Raw genomic sequence first — 9,429 nt, forward strand, 5'->3', positions numbered from 1 at the left:
GGAAGCTTACCACACAAGAAACAGATCTTTCAGATAGGATGTATCTGCAATAAAACCTCCCCCAGCACAGAGTGGCTGGAGAGGTAGTCAGAGACAAAGGAATGTCTTGATCCTGTACCTGTACACCTCCAGGACACTGTGGCGTGCAGCTCAGATCACAGCTGACCTTCTCACCCTGGACACAGTCTGTTTGACCTGCTCCCCTCAGGCAGGAGGCTCCGGACCAGAACCTCTCACCAAGAGCAGTTTCTTCCCCTCTGCTGTTGGACTCATGAGCAATAACCATAAGACTGTTCCCACCACAAACATATGAACTATATATTTTGTTCTCTGCATCTGTTCCATTTTTGCACTGATCACCTGCGTTTATGTATATATCAATCTGCTTTTCTTATTTTTGTTTTATTTGTTTTTTGTTTCTCTTATAGTATGTTTCGCACTAAGTACCACAGCAATTTCCTAATGTTGTAAATCTGCTCAACATCTGGCAATAAACCCTTTTCTGATTCTGATTACTACTTGACTTTTAGTCACAGCACATCTTCATTTGTCACAGTCAGCATTTGTAGTCAAAACAGAAGATTTTCTCAGGATATTGTTAATGTTATATAGTATGACCACCTTCTTACCATGATAAACACAGTGTATGTTCTACAATTTAGAAAGTAGCTAACACAGGACTGATATATCAGCTGTTTTGTTTAGGTTACATGGAATTTATCCTCACAGCTACCAAGTACCAGTAAGCAATATGACTAAAGAATTATTACTTCAGTCATGTTTAGAAGGTAAAACATTTATAAATAATCAAAGGTATACAGAGATATTCATAGAATTATCACTTTATTTACTCCAGCACACAATGGAGCACCACCCTTACATTTTTAAGATCATCGTCATTAGAAGTGAACAGCAGCGAATTATCACTCAAATACATTCTTCTGTAGAATGTGCAGGATGATTGGTTTTAATACTTAATAGATATATTACTGAAGTAGAAGCAGTGCGCTGGAGGGTGTTATGAAGGATTTTGAAAATTCTCCTTATCCTTCACATCAAGCCATACTTCTTGGACACAGCCTGAACCACAATAATGACCATAGCCTTAGCTCTGACCTTAACTGCAGTCCCAGCTTGTGGTCACAGCAATAGCCAAAATGATCTTGCTTTGTTCCAACTTCCAACTGAGAAACCTGCAAAAAGAGAGAGAAAAAATGAAAAAAAAAAAAAAAATGAGAACAACAGAACACACCAGCTATTGTAGGATACAGGATGAAGGACATTAGGAATATGAAGCAAAATAAGCAGTCTTGTTTGTTTATTAATGGTTTACTGATAAGGTATATACAACTCGCTCTTTATATTTGATTTATATAGAACAACAAGAAAAGACAATAACCCGGCGGACCAGATGCAGGAATCCAAAACATGCTAGGTGTGTTTTATCATGATTCATTTAATACTGATGACGGATTTTTAGACTAACAGTTAGGCTAATCTCTCATCTTTTTTTCCCTCACAAAACCAATAGATTCTCCACTTCTTTTAAGTGTCTCCCAGTGCAGTTCTTCGCACATTTTATTTCCTGCAACTGGTCCGTCAGGTTATTGTCTCCCCAGAAACACTTCCCTTGTGCTTTTGGAAATCTGTTTTTTCCTATTTCCGTTGTCGGTTTTCCTATTCCCGTTGTGTTTTGTGTGCTTTTGCAGCGTTTTTCTTATTGCTGGTGTTTTCTTAAGTTGCAGTCTCTTTGGCCTCTCAGGGCCACAGTATTGGGCCTCTTAAGGAGGTCATGTCTCTGTGAATAGCTGCGTCCCAATCCAGCAACCACACACTTCGGAGCACGTATTTTGAGACCTATCACGTCACAGCGACGTGACGATGGCTGTCCCAATCCGAAGTGTACTCCAAATGCGCAGTCAATTTCCCCAGATTTGAATTGTGGTCCGGTGTACACTTCGTGGTCCCATATATCCCACAATTCATAGCGTGGCGGTGGGTGTGGATAATTTTGCTGAAAAAAGCGGCAGACGGCTGAAGCGGGGCGGCTGAAGAGTAAACTTTCAAAAGTAAGTACTGAATATTAGAATAGAATAGAATTCAACTTTATTGTCATTGCACATACACAGGTACAGGGCAACGAAATGCAGTTTGCATCCATCCAGAAGTGCTTTAGCCATGATATAGATATATTACAATATATATTAGCAATAATATAGATATGTAAGTATATTACAGAAATGGGTCTATTATGGTATGTTATAATGTACACGGTATGAAGTATGTTATGAATATTCTATAACTATAAGTATGTACAGGCTATGAACAGGATATAAATATGAAAAACTATACAGAATATGAAATAAATAACTTTACAGAATCTGAGATATACAGCTATACAGAAACGTGAACTATGCAAGTTGTAAACAGTTGTAGGATTAAAAATTATCGTATGTACAGAATGATTATTTACACAGAACTATACAGTAGTGCAGTTAAGATAAGTGAGATATGTGGATAATTTCTACAGAGGCTATATAAAGTGCTAGTGGTTGTGAGTGGTGGTTCAGTCCATGTTATTATTGTGTGTTTGAGGGTACAGTTGTCCATTGTGGGTGTGTGTGTGTTCAGTCGATGTTTTAACGTGGGTCAGATGTCAGGAGGCAGAGTTCAGGAGTCTGACAGCTGTGGGGAAGAAGCTGTTCCGGTACCTGGTGGTCTTAGTCCGGAGGCTCCTGTAGCGCCTCCCAGAGGGCAGGAGAGTGAAGAGTCCATGTGATGGGTGACTGGGGTCTTTGATGATTTTCCCAGCCCTTTTCAGACACCGCTTCCTGAAGATGTCTTTTATGGCAGGAAGTGGTGCTCCGGTGATGCGCTGGGCAGTTTTCACGACCCTCTGCAACGCCTTCCGCTCCGAGGCAGAGCAGTTCCCGTACCAGACTGTTATACAGTTGGTCAGGATGCTCTCGATGGTGCAACGATAGAAGTTCACCAGGATGTCTGAGGACAGGTGGTTCTTCCTCAGGGTCCTCAAGAAGAAGAGGCGCTGGTGAGCCTTCTTGACCAGCTTGGAGCAGTTGGTCGTCCAGGTCCTCGGAGATGTGGACTCCCAGGAACTTGAAGCTGCTCACACGCTCCACAGCCGTCCCCTTAATGTGGATGGGTGGATGTGGGTCAGCATTCCTCCTGTAGTCCACGATGAGCTCCTTGGTCTTCTCGGTGTTAAGCAGCAGGTTGTTTGTGTCGCACCACTCAGCCAGACGATCCACCTCCTCCCTGTAGGCGGCCTCATCGTTGTCATTGATGAGGCCAATCACCGTGGTGTCATCTGCAAACTTAATGATGGTGTTGGAACCATCAGCAGGTCTGCAGTCGTGGGTGAAGAGGGAGTAGAGGAAAGGGCTCATCACACAGCCTTGTGGTACATCGGTGTTCATTGTGATGGTAGATGAGCAGCGGTTATCCAACCGGACATGTTGGGGGCGGTTGGTCAGGAAGTCCAGTAAACATTTGCACATGAGGGAACTGATGCCCAGGTCTGTCAGTTTCCTGATGAGTTGTGAGGGGTGGATTGTATTGAATGCTGAACTGAAGTCTATAAACAGCATTCTGGCGTAGGTGTTGTTGTTGACCAGGTGTGAGAGGACAGAGTGCAGTGCGATGGAGACTGCATCCTCTGGGCTCCTGTTCTAGGGGTATGCGAATTGGTGGGGGTCCAGGTTGGGGGGGAGATAGGATTTGAAGTGTGCTAGGACCAGCTGCTCTAAGCACTTAGTGATGATGGGGGTGAGTGCTACTGGGCGGTAGTCATTGAGGCTAGATGGGTTGGAGTTTTTGGGTATCGGGACGATGGAGGTGGATTTGAAGCAGGCCGGTACCACAGCGTGGGCCAAGGACAGATTGAATATGTCTGTGAGCACTCCTGCAAGCTCCCCAGAACACGCTCTGAGAACACGCCCGGGGATGCCATCAGGACCTGCAGTCTTGTGGACATTGATCCTGCTCAGCACCGCTCCTACATCGGTGGGGGAGAGAGTCAGAGGTTGGTGGTCTGGCGTCATGTCTGTTTTGGTTGTGGTTGTGGGGTTCCCTCGCTCAAAATGAGCATAAAAGTTGTTGAGCTCGTTGAGGAAGGAGACATCTATGTCACTTATTTATGTGCAAATGTTTAAATAACGAAGAACATTAAAACATGACTGTTGGCCATATGTCGGCAAAGTTACAAACATTAGCGATGTCTGTACTTTAGTACAAAGTCTTTACTCTAAAATATACGCCGTTCAATAGTTGACTTTAATCTTACAGAGAATGTGGTGGTGTTGAGCCAAACGGACTTTAACGTGTGTTTGAACGAGCTGACGGTTCACTTGTTAAGCTGAAAGAAAGATGCTTTAATCACAGGAGTCACACATGTGTCCACTGCACCATCTGGGAACTCTTCTTGTTTAGCACTCGTAATAACACAAACACTAAATCCTGCTCCTCCTGTGCTGTTTTGTAGCAGTGTGTACACCTGAGACTGTCACCTGTCTGTCTGTCCTGCACTCTCTCTCTTTTTCTTTCTCTCTGATTGTGTAATAAAAGTATGAACATTCATTTATAAGTTACACTTGTGTTTGAAGCTTATCACACATTTGATTTCCATGTGTGACGACTGCAAGTGTCCAGAGTGAGGACAGACTGAGGGACCCACTGCTGCACATCATCTGTGAGGCTTTGCACCCCTGATGATCCACCAGGACAAACTCAGCAGTGTGTGAGGAAGAGGAGGAGGAAGAGCCAGCAGCAGCTGACAGATGGAGAGAATAGACAGACTGTTCCCTGTTTGTGAAGGACTACTAGAAAAGTTTAAAATAACTAATTGTCTGTCCTGAATCAGTCTTATTAGGTAATGTTCAAATAATTTTATCATTCCAGTGTTTTCAGTGTGGGAGAAAGTACTCAGGGTCTTCAAGTTATCACAGCTCTTACATTTTCTTTTTACACATATATGTAAGCATTGAGCCAAATGTAAAAATGCCAACATATTAAACGAACAATATTTGTCTCTTATATATAACACATCTATATATACACTGTCAAAGATACTTGTCTTTGAGTGAAGATTTAAGTGATTGGAAATGTAAATAACTGCAACTTGAATCTTTACTGAAGCTCATTTGACACAGAGTTTAAGCTCACTGCTGTAATATATCATAATAATCTGACAATAAATATAATATTGGCCATATTATATTTACATTACCACAGTGAGATGACTTTAGTCTCATGAACAACATTAGCTAATTGTTATTTACTAACTAATCTTAAATGACTGTTCAGCACAGAAGTGAAGCCCAACAATCATGTTTTACAGTCCCGTGGTCTCGGCCTCAGATACCCAACTAATCAAATTGATGTCATAAAACAAATTAATGAACAAAGAAACATTTTTTCTCCTTCATTTCTGTCAAACAATGCTGTATGAAACGTTTCTCACGGTTAGATCCAAAAAATGCAACCTGAGCAGCGCGACTGTCCTATTTCACAAGCATCTCACTTCCGCACTTCTCCTACTTCCTAGTACACGCTGTACATAGCATGTGAACTGCGTGTACTCCAAAGCGTGCAGTCGCTGGATTGCGACACAGCCAATGTCATTGCAGACTTTGTACATGGCTTCTGCTGCAGTTTGTCAGTCCTCAGGGGCCCTCTGCTGACCCTACTGCCCTGGGGCACCTAGTAGTTACCTGCCTTACTTGGTGGCACCTCTGCATTCACCAAGGATTTAAAGAATTTAAAGAAATGTAAATGATTGGAATCATTCAAATCCTAATCTTTTGGAGTCATGTCAGGAAAGGTATCTGGCACATCTTCCAAACTCAAACACGCAAATTTACTTGCAGCGGCGACCCATGAATAGGGAAGCAGATGACATCACATAAAAAGCTGGCAACACATCTTTAACACTGTGACCAGTGGTGGCTAGTGGTACAAATGTTGGCGCTGGGAATAACTGGGTCCGATGGGTCAAACAATGTAAAGCATTTTACAGATTAGGGAAAAATCTCCAAATACAAAATCAGCACAAACACGGTAATATTTCTTAAACCTTTTCAATAAGAAAACAAAAACTTTAAAAACACAAATATCCACACTGTGTACATATTTGTGTGGTCAAAGTGCTCTCTGCATTCAAATTCAATATTCTTCAAGACAAGAGTGATTTTAATATTCTTAAATAAGGCAGGTAATACATGCTAACTGGTAAGGAACAAATTGCGAGGTCCAATTGAAACTCATCCGCAGACCCTAGTGACTGAAAAATATTGGTCTGTCCAAAGACTCCCATTTGGCCGGCATTTGGTTGATAGATAATTATATTATTCCCAAAAACTTAATGTATAATGTAAAGAAGTTTGCACAACAGATGGATTCAGTGACATATTGTGACATCAGTTTTTTTGAAGTACTGAGATTTATTGAAATCAAATTCCCCAGTATAGGATATTTTTGAATATTCACTTTTATTGTATGTAAATGTGGGCAAATATTTGAGAGACCTCTTGATGCATGCTGAGTTTGTATATGAGAAGCCAAATTGGTGTATTTTTAAAATCTGATTAATGGCATATGCATGTGAAATGTGCTAATCAGTTAATTCTGAATCAATTTGTTCTGACTGACTCAAAGGATCTTTCCAATCTCCTTTGACTACGATGGCCTGGATGACTGAGAACCTTCACAGACATACTCCTGAGGATATCTTTAGATGGGACTGTAACATTTAAAAGATTATGAGGTGTATCTTGATGAGATAAAATCACCAAATTTATCTAAACTCACTTATTTGGTACCCGAGTTGGACAATTTCACATTTCTTTGTAAGTTAGCTTTATGAACTAACCATCCCCGGATTTGTGCACCACAGATAAGAGAACACTTGAACAGGTAGCCAGCTTTAACATTTGGTTGTTCGGCTCCTCCTACTTTGCTGTTTCACAAAGGAAACCGAGGTTTATATTCATGCCATCAGATATGAGCCCACATTTTGTACATCTGAAAACCCAACGTTATTCATTAAGGCTTAGTGGAGGGAACCTGTTACACCTGAGAACACTGACTGCAAGATGCCATATAATAATTGATAACCTTAAATTGGGCCAACTTTACAGGCTATGCAACTAATTTTGTGCTAAACCGTCTCCTTCAATCCAAAGCAACATGCAAAGATAAATTTAGCCCTAATTACTACATTATGAGACAAACTCTGTGACTACAGAATTTCTTGAGGACGTCTTCATTTATTTTGCTATTTTCTAGTGACATCATCCCTTAAAGATAACTGCACAAGCTTGTGAATGATCTCTTTTTAGTCGCAGTGACGTGAGGGAAATCTCTCTAACTCACATCAGCCCATCTGCTCTGGACTTTGTTTGTACTCATATGTGACGTCTGTCATGCCAGCATGAAATGTGATGAGTGAGTGATTTTAAAAATCTGAGTGTGTTTGTGGCCTAAATTCACTGGATGTTTCATAACTCGTCTGAAGAATTACAGTAAGAAGGTCAGGTTTCCTGTCACTGCTTTTAAAAAAACCCACAAAGCAGCTAGACCCGAGGAAGGCGGTGGGTGTGACTGCTCACATCTCTGCTCACGGCACAATGGGTCAAATGTCTCTACGACTCCTCTGTAAGTACGAAAAGCTTTTTTTTTACCTACATTTACAGCTTGATGAAAAAGAGTGGCACAATTAAATAAAATTTGACTCACAGAAAGTTTCTAAATTAAACTTTTGCTTCATTAAACGGTTTAAAAATAAGGTTTTAGTAAGTGTTGAATTACTTTCTCACCTCCATCTATAACCTACATCCTGTCCCTGAAAAACACTTTCTGTTTGTCACTGCTGCACTTTTTTTCCTTGACATTTGGAGTTTGAAGCAAAACTTCACTGAAGCTCACTGAAAGTTTGCCTCTCTTTGCAGTTCTGACCTCACTGATCTGCTGCACAACAAACCAAGGTTAGTGAACCTGTTATAGGACAAACTGACGTTGAAAGGTTAAAGGTGAAATGGGAAGTTTTTGGTGCTGAATATTGTGCTATTCTAAAACAAAATCAAGTCACAACAGAATGAAGTGGATCCAATAATGAGCAGAATAACCTGCAGAATGAAATACATTTATCAACACTTCTTCATAATCAGCACCCTGAATTCAACAGAAATACCCAAAAATTATGGTAAAAGCTTAAAAAAAGAAAAGAAAATCCTCTTTAGTTTCATTAAGACAGACCTTCAGAATTATATCTGCACAGCCAGCAGCTGGTTAACTAAACCTGCAAGCATCTGTCAGGCTTAAATAAATAAAATATGTTAACTGGGTGGTGTTTTACCATCCGATAAACCTTCCAACTCATTAATCCATTGCTACACTCTTGTATTGTTTTTTTCTTCTGCACCTCAAATAGACCAAAATCAAAGTCCCTGATATTTATTTAAAACCCAGACTCGCTCATGTTTCTCAGCTCGTCTGACTGTGAGTCCCAGCAGCTCTCAGCTGTTCTACGGAGACTTTGTGTCTCTGAGCTGTGAGGAGGACGACAGCTCTGCTGGATGGACTCTGAGGAGAAACACAACCTTTGAAACCAGGACTCAGTGTGGAGCTGGGTGGGGAAAACCAGCTGGCTCGTCCTGTAACATCAGCTACATTGACCCGCTGGACAGCGGGGTTTACTGGTGTGAGTCCAGAGAGAAAGCAACAAGCAAGAGCATCCACCTGACAGTCAGTGGTAAGCTCAGCACATAAGGTGGTGTGAAAAGTGTTTGCTCCCTTCCTGATTTCATTTTTTCTGCATGTTTGTCACACTTAAATGTTTCAAATCAAACAAATTTAAATATTAGACAAAAATAACACAACTAAAACACAAAGTGCAGTTTCTAAATGAAGGGAAAAAATATCCAAACCTACATGGCCCTGTAGGAAAAAGTTATTGCCCCCTAAACACTAATCTAACACTAATCACACTAGCACCACCATACTTTACTGCTGGTACGATGTTCCTTTTCTTAGATGCTGTTAATTTTATGCCAGATGTAACAGAGCACACATCTTCCAAAAAAGGTCAGCTTTTGTCTCATCAGTCCACAGAGTATTTTCCATATTTCTCATCAAGATGTTTTCTGGTAAAACTGAGATGTCCCTTTTGCTCAGCAGTGGTTTTTGTGTTGTAACTCTGCCATGAAGGGGCATTTTTGACTAGTTGCTTCCTTATGGTAGAGCTGTGAAGTCTGACTTTAACTGAGGCACATGAAGCCTGCAGTTCTGTGGATGTTTTTCTGATGTCTTTCGTGACCTCTTCGATGAGTTGCAGCACTCTTAGGGTAATTTTGGCCACTCCTGAGGAGCTTCACCAAGGTTCCATGTTTTTGGCATTTGCAGATGATAGCTTTC

This window comes from Rhamphochromis longiceps, linkage group LG3 (assembly GCF_057381845.1).
Source record: "Rhamphochromis longiceps isolate RC_006_pf linkage group LG3, R_longiceps_female_GT1.1, whole genome shotgun sequence".
NCBI classification, from domain to species: Eukaryota; Metazoa; Chordata; class Actinopteri; order Cichliformes; family Cichlidae; genus Rhamphochromis; species Rhamphochromis longiceps.